The sequence below is a fragment of the Triturus cristatus genome, chromosome 6 (genome assembly GCF_964204655.1).
Source record: "Triturus cristatus chromosome 6, aTriCri1.1, whole genome shotgun sequence".
Classification (NCBI taxonomy): Eukaryota; Metazoa; Chordata; class Amphibia; order Caudata; family Salamandridae; genus Triturus; species Triturus cristatus.
Genome location: NC_140589.1, coordinates 674,418,034 through 674,433,104, shown reverse-complemented (window position 1 = coordinate 674,433,104; position 15,071 = coordinate 674,418,034). Strand labels below are relative to the sequence as shown.

Below are 15,071 nucleotides of genomic sequence, written 5' to 3'. Positions count from 1 at the left end.
CCACACACCTTTACATAGGATTTCGTAAAATTGACCTTTAGATCAAGGTCGTAAAAGCATCCAATGATTTTTTAAGGCTGTTGGCCGTCAAGGCCATAAGTATGGTATCATCCGCGTACAAAAGTAGCTGAACTGGATTCCCTTTGATGTGGGGGAAATCTATTTTCCTTTCCAGTAAAAAAGCCTCCAAGCCGTTGGTGTAAATCAAAAAAAGAAAAGGAGCTAAAATGCACCCCTACTGAACTTCTTCTGTGGAGACAATGGGCTTGGTCCTTTCCCCCCGTGGACCGTATCTTATGGCCACAGTGGTGTTTGTGTGGAGTCTTCTTAGAAGCACGATCAGTGCCTCCCCTATGCCCATATCGCCCAATAATACCCACAATTTCTCCCTGTTAACCGTATCAAAGGCGCTGGACAAGTCTATGAAGGCAAGGTGGATAGAACCCCCTCCTTGCCTTCATGTACTTGCCCATGATCAGGGACACATTTAGGCATTGCTCTATGGTGCCCAACTCTCTAAAGAAGCCATATTGGGTTTTAGAAATGACCCCCTTACAATTTGCCCATGCCTCCAGTCGAGCGAGAACTACCCTGCCCAACACCTTGACAGTAGCATTGATAAGGGAAACCGGCCTGTAGCAGGCGGGGCCATTTCGATTTCCCTTTTTGAAAACAGTGACAACAATGGCCTCCTTCCGTGAAGCAGGGATTGGACCAGTCACAACTGATTTAAAAACATTAGTTAACAGGGGTGCCCAGAGATTGATATTTGTTTTAAATAAGTCCATTGGGACCACATCTGGACCTGGGGCCTTCATGCAAATCCCTTTCACTAAGGCTTCCTCAACCTCTGCTACTGTAAGCGAGGCGCTGAGGTTAGCAGCCAGTGACGAATCTATGGGGAGGTCATCGTTGTCCACTGTTCGCTCTACGCAGGTTGGATTAAATATAGTAGCGAAATGGGATTCCCAGGTGTCTCCCAAAATCAGTGAATGCAACTTTTTCACTTCCTCCGTAAATAGTGGTCGTTTAATGACCGCCCTGAAAATTTTACTATCTTCAAGAGCACTTGCTTTCTCCAAGTCCATCCAGGCTAAACACCTCAACTCATCTTTCCGTTTGTTGATAGTGCTTTTATATAATCGTCTGGCACATTTTTAAATTCTTGTGGGCTCTGGAGCATTCGGCATTGAACCATTGTGTCTCTTGGGGCTGTTCTACTCTGACCGGACGTGTTAGACTATCAGCTACACTAGTGCAAATTCTTTCGAAATTTTGTAAAATCAAAGCCGAAGGAGAGTCATGGTGGAGACACTCCATTATCAGATCGTAGTTTATTTTGATTGTCTCCGCCTCAAATTGTGATGGGATTATCTTACCCCAATTTATTCTTACCCCTGTATTGGAGTTATAATGGATCCGGCGACCATCCCTACCTGAACTATTACATTGAGAAAGACAGTGAGAGGGTTGTGGTCACTCGCAGCACTGGGTTGTATATTAAAATTGTAGACAAGAGATGAGAACTCTCTAGAAATAAACATAAAATCAATAAAACTTTCCCTACCCCCGCCAGCAAAAGTGGGACAATGGACTAAGGGACTACTAATCAAACTATCTAGGTAATTCTCAACAATAATGGAGTTTAATCTCTCGCCCTGCGGGGTATGATTAAAATGCACTAGCGGCTGCCCCTCTGTATCCAAGATGCCACACACTCTATCAGAACTATGCTCACAGGAAGTGCAATTAAAGTCTCCCACCCACAACACACATAAAGGCTGCCACTTCCCGGCAGCGTTATTAATTTCCGATTGCAAGGCTTCTATAACATGACAGCTCTTTAAGTCAAAAATATTATAGTACCAGTTTACCAGTAGAACCCTAACCTGCAGCATGTTCGAGATCACAATCAGTTGGAACCATGGCTATGGGCTTACACAGTGGGCTTTTATAGAGCCATATTTGACTGTAATTAAGGTTAACAACCCTCCTTTTGCCCACCCCGCTGGTGAGGGGGTGGCAGGAATGTTAAGGGCATGATAGCCATCCAACACAATGCTCTCTTAAAACCACGTTTCCTGCAGGCAAATAATGTCGAAACCCCCAATATATGCCAACCAAACCTCGTCTTCTAATTTATAGCGGATGCCTGCAATGTTCCAGGAGATTAATCTGAGAGGGGGGTGAGGTGTCCCTGCTTCGTGACCACTGGAGTGACAATAGTGGCCGACGTGCTAATAGCAGATGGCTGGGCTAGCCCCTCACCCTCATTGCTGACCCTAGCAATTACCTTGATGAGGTGGGAACAGGCTATAGAGTTATTCGTGTTCTCCTTTAGTGTAAAGTCAGAGGGGTTTGGGCCAGGGGATTCTGGGGGATTTATAATATCAAATACATCATTCTGTACTACCCTTGTTCGGTCGAGATATAGGGGACCCCTACTTCTATTATCAACTGGGCGTCCAGGTTGAGTAGTCAGTCAATCGAATTCAGTGAGACCTGAAAGGGGCTCAAAGCGATTTGCATGAGAAAAAGGGGGCCGAAGGGGAAAATATGTTTTTCCTCGGCTGATTAAGCCGCTGACTGACGGTAGGGACCTGGTTAGGAGGGTAAAAAAGCCCAATGAACGGGCCTTGATCTGTTCGCCAGGTGCGTCCCTAAGGTGTTTTAAGGCAAAGTGCACACACCTTGTGTCATTAAAGTTCAGCACAACGCACTCCCCTTGAATACTTTTAGTCATGCTGCCCACCCAACTCACCTGCCTGGCCATGGTAATATGATCTAACCAATTAAAGCACGGGGAGTTTTTTTGGAGCACCAATGTGCTGATTTATTTATGAGGCTCTGGCAGCTTTCATGTAGACCGGGAGCTAATGGCGAAACCCCCGTCAAAATCAAACTGTTAGGTGTGCTTTCAGGGGGGAGGTTTAGTTTCGCATTATCCTCCCTCCCGCTTAATGGGCCATTTGGGCGATTATCTGCCATTATATTACCAGAAAGGGATTTACCCCCGCTGCCTGGATTTTGGTGCAACAGACCATGTCCCTTGTACTGCCGATATTCGAGTGAGTTCCCCATGTGGTACAATATCCTTAGCTATCATGGCTGGGGAGCTGATATTTATGGTATCATAAATACCATTTTGAGAGGGGGCTAGAGCATTTAAGTTAGATGGAGCTCTTGCGGGGTTTTCCCCGTTCATGGTGGCGTCAGGGAAAGCGACACCCTGTCCTTGCAGCTTGATCGAATTTCCCTCTCTACCGGTTTACTTGCTTGTGGCTTTTCCGCTATCCCTGAAAGGACCAAGGCTAATTGCTTCTCTATCATAGTCAGTCTAGCCAAGATGGGTGCCAAGGTCTCCTCAACTATTTTAGATAATTTCCCAATTAAAATGTCAGACCCCTCCTGTGCAATTTTGCTAGCCCGTCCTGTACGGGAATTACAAATGTTTCCTGCTATTTTAGTCCTCTTTGTCTTTGGTGACTGGCCATTCAACTTGTGAGCAATCCCGTCCTCTCAGTTCGTTTCCTCTTTCCATCTGGTGCGGTCTGTGGACCATCATTCACCACAATTGAGCATGTGGAGTGCTCAACCTCATCCTGTGGGGCACGGGGCTCACCCTGGCTCAAAATTGTCACGGTGGGAGAGATTGGGGGTTGAGACCTATAATCAATGACAGGAATGTCCAACTGGGGCTCATTATTGGAGTGAGCTAAAAGTGAGTCGGGGATTGGTGCTAATGAAAGTCTCTGCTCTGCGCGTTCTATTTCTTTGCTGATGGCTCCTACCGCCTTTTGGAGAAAGCCATCAAGAGTGGTGTCGGAGGTTTTTGGGGCAGGCACAGGCTTCCTTTTCCCTATGTTGAAAAAGCCCTCACGTTACCTCAAAAGTAAGTAGGATGGGGTTACCTTATGCCGTCAAGTGATTGTAGCGCAGGATTTCACCAGCACAGTCCCAATGGGGAGGGGCAAAATTAGCAGGGTCAAGAGAGTGTGCCCAGCTCAGCCTCTTCCTGGCTCTGACTGGCGCGGATGGGCCCGCCCTTGGCCCGGGCTTTGCCCAGGCACGCCCGTGTGCATCCCGTGCAGCGGGAGTCCTTTTAAGCACCTCCGGTGCGTGTAATGTGATGCGGCACCTTCAGGCGCAAGAATCGTTGGGGGTTGGAGTCCCCGGCTGGCTGGCTTGGGTAATGAGCTGGTGCAGTAACGGGCAAGCAGGCAAGATTGGGCGTCCCACGCAGCGGGAGCCCGGGAGTCCTTTTAATGCTCCTCCAGCAGGTGTAACGTGACGCAGCGCCTCCAGGCTCAAGGGTCGTTGGGGGTTGAAGTCTCCGGCTGGCTGGCTCCGGTAATGAGCTGGTTCAGTAACAGGCAAGCAGGCAAGATTGGGCGTCACTCCATGCCCCTCCCCTCCCAAGACTCGGCAGGAAAGGAAAAATAAAACAAGTGTTTTATTATCATTTTATTTTTCCTTTCCTGACGTTTTTTGGGGGGGCGACGCTCCTACACCATAGTAGTGGAGTTTTCGCTGTTTATTTTAGAGTGCTGTTCTGCATCCATGCCTCCACTTCCGTCAGAAGTTGCTTTAAGTCAATTATAGGGGCTCTAATTGCGGATCGCCACCGCCTGCATGGCGGTGGCGATCCGCCCTACATCATACCCCACCCGCCTCCCATTTCCCCCCGCCATATTATGATGGCGTGGGGGGACTGCGGCGGACAGCAAGACCGTCCGCCGCTTTTCCGCCCGGTTGACGGGTCGACTGGGCGGAAAAGGGTTGCATATGGTGGCGGTGTCTGCTAGACACCGCGAGCCATATTAGGATGCCAGCGGGAAGCAGCCTTTCTGTGGCGGCGTTACCGCCACGGAAAGGCATGCGGATTCCTGAGTTGGGGGCCCGTTGCGGGCCCCCTGGATGTTGGGGGCAGGGGGGTACATGGGGGGTACCTATGGTACCACCCTGCATTGCATCTGGTGCTCATGTAAAGAGCTCTGATACCAGATGTCTCGGTTCTAGTTCGCACTATATAAAACTCTAAAAAAAAAAAAAAAAAAAAAAAAAAAAAAAAAAATGTTCGACAGCCATGCGGACGCAGGTCAGCTAAATTACTGGAGGACCTCATTGAGGAGCTGATAGCTTTCACTTCTTTCATGGATGTTGATAATAGGGACAAAGAAGAGGCGCGGCTATCCTGTTCCTTATTTTCTTAATTATATTCAAGAAAAAAAAGTTAAGGTCTTCTCATAACAAATGACAGCTCAAATCCTGGATAGCAGCGATACTTAGAAGAAGGAGCAGAGTCTACTTAAAAGAGCCCCCTGCTGTGGTAATCCGCGGCGACAATAATTACATCCCGATGGTACTTTTCTGTTGGCCAAATTATACTCTCTAATCAGACATAAGTATGCCTCTCTACTTGAGTGAATGAAAAAATTGCGATTTAAAATTATGGTGTGAATATTATGTCAAAAATATTGTGACTACCAAAGTATCAATGAACAGAATATCTACAAGATAAGGCAATATTGTTGTTTTGGGGTGTATAATATAATTAATAGGAATACTGTTATATTTAACATCTTTTACTATAATATGGTTGCAAAAATATTTTGTTTATTAACATAATATATATTAGTATATTAATTTCAATTGGTAGCGTTATTAGTATAATTGTTATTTTTTTATAAATATAGTTTGCAATGTGTATTTTTTATTTAATTAGTCATTTAAAATTAGGGCTCCAGGTTTTATATCTATTTTTTTAACATTTCTGTCTGTATTTATCCAAATATATTTTTGGGCTATATTATTGCTATTTATCCATATTTATTTTGTTTTTGGAGAATAAATGGACTCGTAAAATTGTATATTTCCACATTTATTGAACTGATAAACATGCACTCACACAATGATGCCTGTTACGTTTAAGCAAATTAATCAGCCAAGTATAACAAAACACTTCACCCAAAGGTAAATATTAGCATTGCATGCAAATATGTGTGAACATAAGCCTTATATGCGGAACTCTCATCCTGTCTTTTAACTCCTCATACTGTGTATCTGTTAAGCTGCTGGCCTGAAATTCATGAAAGATAGCATGAAGAGTTACTCACAAGAAACACAATTTTCTGTATTTTTCTCTTTAAAAAAATAGAAGTACAGACAAAAACACACTGTTTTCTGTCTGTATTTATCTGTAAAAATCAGAAGAAAATGGAAAACTGGGAGCCTTATTTATAGTGTATTAACAGTTTGGGTTTGTAGAGGAATAGCTTGGAAAGATTGTTTAAATTAGAATTAATTAATTTTTTTTAATGTTGCTTATTTTTTATTTCATAACTAATTGATTATTAAGTATTTAAGTAGTTTAACTGTCATTTATTGGTTTACATAGAATTTTGTATTTTTAATTGTAATTTTAGTTTTTAAATTTGTTAGTAATTTATATTTTGGTAGCGGGTGGTTTGTATGGAATCACGGTAGAAAGTTAATAAAATGATTTTTTTTCTTTCAAAACCATTTTTATTGATTTTAAACAGTAGGTAAAAAGTATGGTAGTGATACATTTTACTGACAAGTACATATCAATGGTTATATCATAAAACATGCTGGCAATGCAGTTTTAACACCAGTAGTAAAATATCAAACAATAACAACTCCGTGGGGGGGAGGGGGGGTCACGTTTATCTTACAATAACAATATAGAAAGAAAAGAACAGTGTGATGACGATGCCTGGTGGAGACCCTCGGATTGGAAGGTGGGCAATCGGCCATCGGCTGATGGGCCTGTGGCTAGGCCCAGTTGGTGGGCTGTTTTTTTCAGTCTATTGAGCTGTGAAAACTGCTTGGGCCGTCTCGGAAGCCACTGCAAGTGCACAATGTGAAAGACTGTATTACAGCCTTTGCATACATATACTGAGCCTGTCCCCATGCACATGAAAGTAGGCCTGTAGGCTAATTGTCAGAGGCAGAAAGAAAAGGGCCTGCTCCAGCTGTCACAGCATGAGATGTCCCTGCCCCCCTAGCTCTCTCCAGGTGTAACAGAGACCTCAATGGGATGCTGATTGGAATCCATTAGCACTTACTTTGCAAAGGACTGGAGTAGGGGAGAGAACTGAAGAGTTGGGTGGTGGGGTGTTGGTGAGAGGTAGGGAGTTTATTTTTGTCTCCCCCCACCATGGAACGGAGAGGATAAATTAGTCTGCTGTTCCTCTTTGCCTACCCCACATCAACTCCTGCAGTCAACAGAGAGAGGTTGTGACCTTAGTCGACTTGTAAACTGGGAAACCAGGTTTCAATCCCAGCGTCAGCTTAACATCCTATGATTCCTGGCAAATTCACTCAATCCAATGAAGCCTAAGAAGATATGAATATGACCTTCTGTAATGTTAGCTGTTGCTCATGTAAAGCACTCCAATACCTCTGCACCAAGTATGTGCTATATAACACCGCATGTGTGGAAAGTCACACAAAGTTTCTTTATTTTTGCATTGACACACTAGCATTATTCCATTTGTTGGAACCTACACATGATGCTAACAGCAAGCAAAACAAAAATAACGATGCACCTTTCACCAGTCTTGGAGCACTGGAGGGACTCTCTTAGGTACTGAAAAAATAACTGTTTATCTAAAAAAAAAAAGGTGAGTCTAAAAAGCATAAGGATGAAGAGGGCTATCTTATGGTGAGAAATATATTCTAAGGGCACACAAGAGAGCAGAAACCTCTGGGGACCTCTCTGTGGGCAGGAACCTCATGAATCCGAGTGTTAGTAAGAGCCTGATTGGACCCACCAGTGGAAAAGAGTTGAAGGGTTCTCAGTGCAACTGTATTCTTTGGCAACTAACTGATGATGAGCTTAAGTCTTTTGAAGTTAGGGAGTGACAGCATTTATATTTCGCCCACTACCCCAAAGGGTCTCTTGCTGCTGATTTAGTGTAAGCAGGGGTCACTGGTCCCTAAGGGTGCAGAGAAGTCTCAAGTCCTAAGAGTGAGTATGATCCTCTGGAGACGTGCTGATCACTGGGAAGTAAGGATCCTTAGGAATGGACAGAAACTTTACAGACTGGTGCCAGATAGGACATTCAGGGAACTAAGATTGAGCACGGGCTTCAGGACTTAATGTTGAGATGCAAATTCTTGGATCCCAGGGTGAGAACAAGATTCGTAGCATTAAGATGAGCGTCAGGAAACCTCTGGTTGTGTTGCTGTAAAATAATTTTGTTTCCAGTCTTGAAAAAAGTTACTGGCCCTATAAGCTTTAAAATACTTTATTACCACAAATGTTTACCAACATTAGCTCCATGATCCTAACCAAACAGAGTTTTGTGAAAGGTTACGATCTGCAAATGTGGGCCACTGTTTTTTGGCTACCCGGGCCTAATTGTGGCCCCAGTCCAACTCTGCTGATGGATATTGTTCAGGGGTATGGGCTTTAGAACAATAGCATAGGTGTTATAGTGGTGAAATGAGGGGGCTAAAAAACCAGCACCAGGTATAGGTTGTACAGTAGAGATGGGAAGGGATGACCTCAAGTGCATTATCCAACATCTGTCAGCAAGTGTGCAGCATTTCAGGCAGGAGATCATCATTAGAAATCATTTGTTTGTTTACATGTAGCAAGGCATTCCATAGTTCTGCGATCAGGACTGGATGAAGCCCCCGATGTTACTCTCATCCTATGAAGTTGCCTGAGCCCAGTGCTAGAGATCATTATGCCAAGACAACAAAAAGGCAAAAATTGAGTGATAGCTCGGTGCACCAGAAGGAGGGTAGGGTCAAGGAACCCTGTGGCAAGATTAGCTTTGTCAGGTCTGGGGTATACACCCAGTAGGATATCTCCCATGGACAATTGGAGTGGCCCTCCATAAACTGAGTGAGTGTGGAGGGCACTCCAGACCAGAAGGGCCACAATTTTTCACAACAAAGAGCATGTAAGCCAGGTGCACTGGCATCGTATGGCATCAGGTATAGTTTGGGGATGGTGTTGGAAACAGTGTCTGTAAATTCGTTTGAGAAAGATACACTCCATGGAGAATGCAAGTTTGGATAAACTTCAAAGGTGAATTTTGGTATATGTGAGAGGGGTTTTGCAACATTGCCTTCCATTCTGTGTCACAAATTCTGAAGCTCCTCTTCTCAGCTACATTTAAGGGTCAGTGATGAAAACCTCACATGGGTCTGGATGCCCCTATATAGTCAGGTTATGAGCCTCCTCCCGTGGCCAATGGTATGGAGTGTCTGCATTGCCATGTGGCCGTGTGAGTAGGGGGTTCATGACGAAGGGTTTGCCAGGTTTGGTTTATTGCCATTCATACCCTGCCATAGGTAATAAACCCACCTGCGGGGAGTACACCCCAAGCACTCACAATTGGGAAGTCCAGCAGGAGCCCATTTTTGAATAGGTTCCCAACAGAGGACAATCCACCAGACTACCATGGTGCAAGGTCGTGGGAAGAGAGTGGTGTGGGCTGAGTCGTGAATTCTAGTAGTGGAACTGCTGGAGCATAAGTGGGTGCAGCCTTGCGATATTATAAGGAATTACACAGACAGGTACATGCCACGTCTAAAAGCAGGGTGCGGGGTGGGTACCCTCTGGCATACGGAAAAAGTACAGAATGCAGAACTCCGTTTTTATCTGGTCTGCTGTAAGTCCCATCTCAGCCAGGGGGTATCTCGCTAGCCTGTAGGGGGGACATTGCAGTTATGTCACGTGATAGTAGGCCTAACAGTCTGGTGTTTCCCGAGACCACCAAGGTTGGTAGTAAGGAAAAGGCAGTTTGATAGCCACTGGTTTTACTGATGACAGGTGCAATGGTATATGATTCTGAAATGTGTCGGCACATCTTGACCCAGGCCGAGGGGAGGAGTATAATAATTGCATCCACTGCAGTATTCATGGGCCAAGGCCATATTGTTTCAATACTGCTATCATAAAATCCCAACTAAGCTTTTCAAACACTTGTTCCCCGATCAAAAGAGATACAGGCCACCTCAAAGCCATGTTCGCGAAGCCCCTTCCATGATGTGGCTTAAGAGAATTATATTAAGGGAAGTATTACAGCGGGGAGGCAAATCCATTTTGGTCTTGATGAATAAGTGACGTAATATATAATCCGTATTAAGGATAGACAACGTCGATAAGAGGCAACTTTTGTGGGGTTGCAATTGGGCTTAAGTATGGGGGTAACAATCGCTTCATGTGCAGTGGGAGAAGGAAACCCAATTGCGGTGCTTCCCAAAACAGAGTTTCTAGATGTGCGAGAAGTGACTTGTATGTGGCATAAAACTCTATCAGAAGGCTGTCTAGGCCAAGAGACACCTGGTGTATATCTTCTACAGTGATTGTGGATTCCAGAATTTCAATGGCTTCAGAAGGAATTCAAGGAATTGTTAGGCCCTCTAGGAACTGATGTAATGTTGGTGGGTGTAGTGGAGGGCCAACCGAGTATAAGGCCTTATAGTGATGGACAAACGTTGCGTTGATGTCGTGTTCTGTGAACACAAGTGAACCACGGACGGATATGCACCATTCCAATGTTGGCGGAGTTGTATCTGTCGATGGTGTACCAGGAGAATGACGACGGAGGGCTTAGGATCAGCCGACAGACTGTCATGAGTTGTGATACACCGCAGTTCTTCAGCTTGAATCCTAAATATGGCAGACCGAATTCTGCCAGCTATAAGGACCAATCAGATCAGTTCCTAAATGATGGAGGAACTTGCCCATCTTCCAAACTGAAAATCAGTGCCCTAAATATTTTCCCTTTCCCTGTAAACTTCAGTTGTCTAAAGAGCTCCATCGCATACTGATGGTTTTAACTTCCTGGGGCAACCTTGGGTGCTTGCGTGAGCTCTTTAGATGTATCGAAATGAAACAAAAATTCAACATGCATGCAGGGGAACTGGACATAGGGTGGTGACTCCCCCACCCAACAGCCAATAACAATGACAAGGGGTCAGATGCACTAACCATTTATATTGGCACAAATGCTCTGATTCTGCATTTGTAACCATATTAATGCTTTTTCAGATGCACTTATTCCATTTTAGGATCTAGAAAATGTTTTATTTTTGACTCCTCACAATTTGATTGCAAATTCAGTATCTGAATGGGGTGTGTTGTAGGCATCCCTTCCAAATAACTTAATAGTATGCTATGTATCAATGTTAGGCAAACAAAGTCTGGTCGTAAAACATTGAAAAATTACTGAGACCTCAAAAGAGGTGGTAAACCACTGGGTCCCCTTTCCCTTTATGAATTAAGTAACACGTTTGTTAGGGAATAGAGAATGGTCCATGGAACTTCCATGGAACTAGTGCCAACTCTCAAACAAACAAAAGCTTTTCTTTTTAAATGCAGACTGATTCCTTTAAGGAAAACGTCCTGCATTAAAAAAGTGCTTTATTTAAAAGCTTTCACAGACATGGTGGTCTGAGGAATCCAGCAGGCCACCATCCCTGTGATGGTCTCCAATTGGAGTGAGTCGCATATTGTGACCTACCTCGTTAGTATTAATGAGGTAGGCTGGATTGCAACCAACTGTGATTTAGAATTGTAAGAACCGATATGTTAGTACAAAGGTTGGTTCATAAAATTATTACTGGTTCCAAAAATACTGGGTAGAATTTGCCACTAGGTATTAGAACATCTGGTCTTGAGTGTGATAATGACAGTAATAGTTTCCTAAGATGAAAGCACCTAATGGCGTTGCCCATAGAATGAAGATCTGTATGAGGAGCCACATGAGAGAAATGAAGATATGACATGATCGACGGCACATCACTTGGCCAAAATTCCTCTCAACATGTCAGATCATTTAAAGTTATTAGGCATTGTAATTTTCTATAAACGTTATATAGAGTTATGTATATATTTTCAAATAGGTAACCAAGAAGGATACAACATGAAAGCACACATACATACTTTTAGACATAAAAGGTAACGAATGAGCCATTTTTTGTTTCACACTTTCTATTGAGTTTATTTTATACCACCTCAAACCATAAAAACATCAAGCCCAAGCACTGAGGGCTACAGTTTAAGCATCGAACAATGCAGAAAATATACACAGTGTCATCCTTAGCAATAAAGATGACAGCCATCATCGCCATCATAGCATTAACACACATAATGTCAGAGAATAACTATAGTTTTTACGAATTTACATCTAGTTCTAGGTCCACACCCCCCATATGCTGTTATATTTCTGTGGAACTCCCCTCGACCTATAGACCAGTTTTTTAATCACTGTGCAAGAGTCCATTCTTCAAACCCCCTCCTTTATAGATGGGGCCTGCGCATCCCACCTATGTCTAGCAAGATCCCTTTTGGCCACCATATATGCCATCGCAAGCAGGGAACGGACTGCTCTAGAGTCACACAGTCCATTATTCCCAGCAGGACAATTTTGGTATCAAGGGTCAGAGGGAAGTCCACCACCCAACCCATATGTCTATTGATTTAATTTGATTCGACTTCCAACCAATACGCCAGAGCCCTGGTGCAAGTCCAGATAGTATGGTAAAGGGTACCATGGGCGAATCCACATCGAAGACACGCCAGGTCACAGGCCTGACCCATGCGCCAAAGCTACTCAGAATAATAATCCTGTGGAAAGACTTGAATTGAACAATGTGAAGACACGTAGATATTGCAAGTATTCTCAAGGCCACTTTCGCCTCGGCCCATCTGTCATTCTCAAGGATCTCCACATCCTCCTCCTATTTAGACCTTCGTGTCCCAGGGGGTAAGGACCGTTTATAACCAGGGATTTATAGAGTCTAGATATATCACCCTGGCCAGCTCATCAGTAACTTACATTCGAACGGGTTACATTCTGGGAGCACCGTCAGCCTATTTTTGTAGTGTTCTAAGGCATGCCACAGCTGCAGATAATGGTGGAATTGGGAGGGGTTAAAGCTAACTGTTAGAAGTACCGCCTGTGTCCATCCCTCCAGACATCCCCCAGTGTGGAGATGCCGATTAAAATCCACAACCAAAACCCAGCCAGACCTGCAGTCTCAGCCAACCACATCCCATGCCAAAGGAGAGGGGGGAGGGGGGGGGAGCCCCTGTGAGAGTACTGTGACATTTCATATGGCGGAGCACTGAGTACCAACAGCTGAAATGGACCTGAATTATTGATGGAAGAAAGCACGGCCCCCCCGATCGTACAACAAGGAGAGTAAACCATGGGACTGAAGAAGCGCAAGTTCCATCCTATGAGCCGGTCACCCCTATCAGTCATCAATTGTGACCAATGACGAGGCCCAATAATATAGGTGGATGTCTGTCCATCCGAGGCCAGTGTCAAAAAGGGAGTAGCGACCCTTCACAAAAGACACTCTGGGAGTCTTCCCTGCCCAAAGGAAAGTGATAATATGCATGAATAAGCTATTTTTAATCACTCAATGAGTATATAATACTTAGTACACCGGACAGGTTTGCATTAATTCATCCATTATAGTACAACTTGCTAATGTATGGTTGTGGTTGGAAGTATGTGGTTTAAGAAATAATAGTGCCAAATCAGGTGTTTTTCTCAAAAAGCCATTTATTTTATTCCTTTCTTTTTCTGTTAACAAATTTCACATACGTTCATGCATATGGAAAAATATAGTCACACAGTCCTTTTGTTTTTTTCCAGGATTCCTAGGACCATTTCCATCGGCTAGACGTCATGCTACACAAGGACTTTGTTTTTCAAAGAGTATACAGATAAGTAGTAAAGGAAAATAATAAAATATAGAAAATTAAATTTGTATCTCTTTTTCCTATGAAACACTTTTTCTTTAACTCTTCTCTTCCTGTGAACTTTCCTATCTTTAAACTCATTTCTGTCTCGCTCCAGTCCTTCCATTCTGATTTTTTTCAATTGGTCGATCTTTATTTATGTTTGCAAGACATGATTCATGTTCAAGTTTATTTATTTGCATAGTTCGTTAAAACCATTGCAATACAAAAATATTTCATTTTAAAACAATGTATGCGTATAAAACTCCATACTTCAAAATGCCTTGGGCCCGATTCACAGAACTAACTTAAGACAAAATCCTAAACTTACTACCATTTTGGTATTTACAGAAGGCACTTACTCATTTTGGTATTCACAGAAGGCACTTACTCATTTCGGTATTCATAGAAGTTAGGAGTCCTAACTTTAGGACTCCTAAATGCCTTCTGTGAATACCGAAAGTCTTAAAATTAGGATTGTTCTCAGTTTAGTAGTAGTATAGTTAGGACTCCTAACTTTAGGACTCCTAAATGCCTTCTGTGAATACCGAAAGTCTTAAAATTAGGATTTTTCTCAATTTAGTAGTCCTAAATTTAGGACTCCTGACTTTAGGACTCCTAAATGCCTTCTGTGAATACCGAAAGTCTTAAAATTAGGATTTTTCTCAGTATAGTAGTAGTATAGTTAGGACTCCTAACTTTAGGACTCCTAAATGCCTTCTGTGAATACCGAAAGTCTTAAAATTAGGATTTTTCTCAGTTTAGTAGTTGTAAAGTTAGGAGTCCTAACCTTAGGACTCCTAAACTGAGAAAAATCCTAATTTTAAGGCTTTCGGTATTCACAGAAGGCATTTAGGAGTCCTAAAGTTAGGAGGCCTAAATTTAGGACTACTAAATTGAGAAAAATCCTAATTTTAAGACTTTCGGTATTCACAGAAGGCATTTAGGAGTCCTAAAGTTAGGAGTCCTAACTATACGACTACTAAACTGAGAAAAATCCTAATTTTAAGACTTTCGGTATTCACAGAAGGCATTTAGGAGTCCTAAAGTTAGGACTCCTAACTTCTGTGAATACCGAAATGAGTAAGTGCCTTCTGTGAATACCAAAATGAGTAAGTGCCTTCTGTGAATACCAAAATGGTAGTAAGTTTAGGGTTTTGTCTTAAGTTAGTTCTGTGAATCGGGCCCCTTGTATTTAAAATTCTTCTAAAAACTGTACTATAATTATACAAATTTACAAATACAGGGTCAATTTCTTAGCCACATTATATCCGACTTTGCACATCTCATTTGTTAACCAAGGTATCTAATTCAAGTCCATACATTCCTTTAT

At 43.1% G+C, this 15,071-nt stretch overlaps 1 long non-coding RNA gene across 3 annotated transcripts in view; it reads left to right on the top strand.

Moving 5' to 3' along the window:
* Nucleotides 1-15,071, top strand: part of LOC146817721 (uncharacterized) — a 390,429-nt gene that overhangs the window by 287,938 nt on the left and 87,420 nt on the right. The window contains exon 4 of one of the 3 annotated variants that reach the window (XR_014962570.1): nt 13,653-13,716. The exons of the other annotated variants lie outside the window; for them this stretch is intronic. This is a non-coding gene — a long non-coding RNA (uncharacterized LOC146817721). Of the gene's footprint in view, nt 1-13,652; nt 13,717-15,071 lie in introns of those variants that run through there. 3 annotated transcript variants of the gene reach the window in all.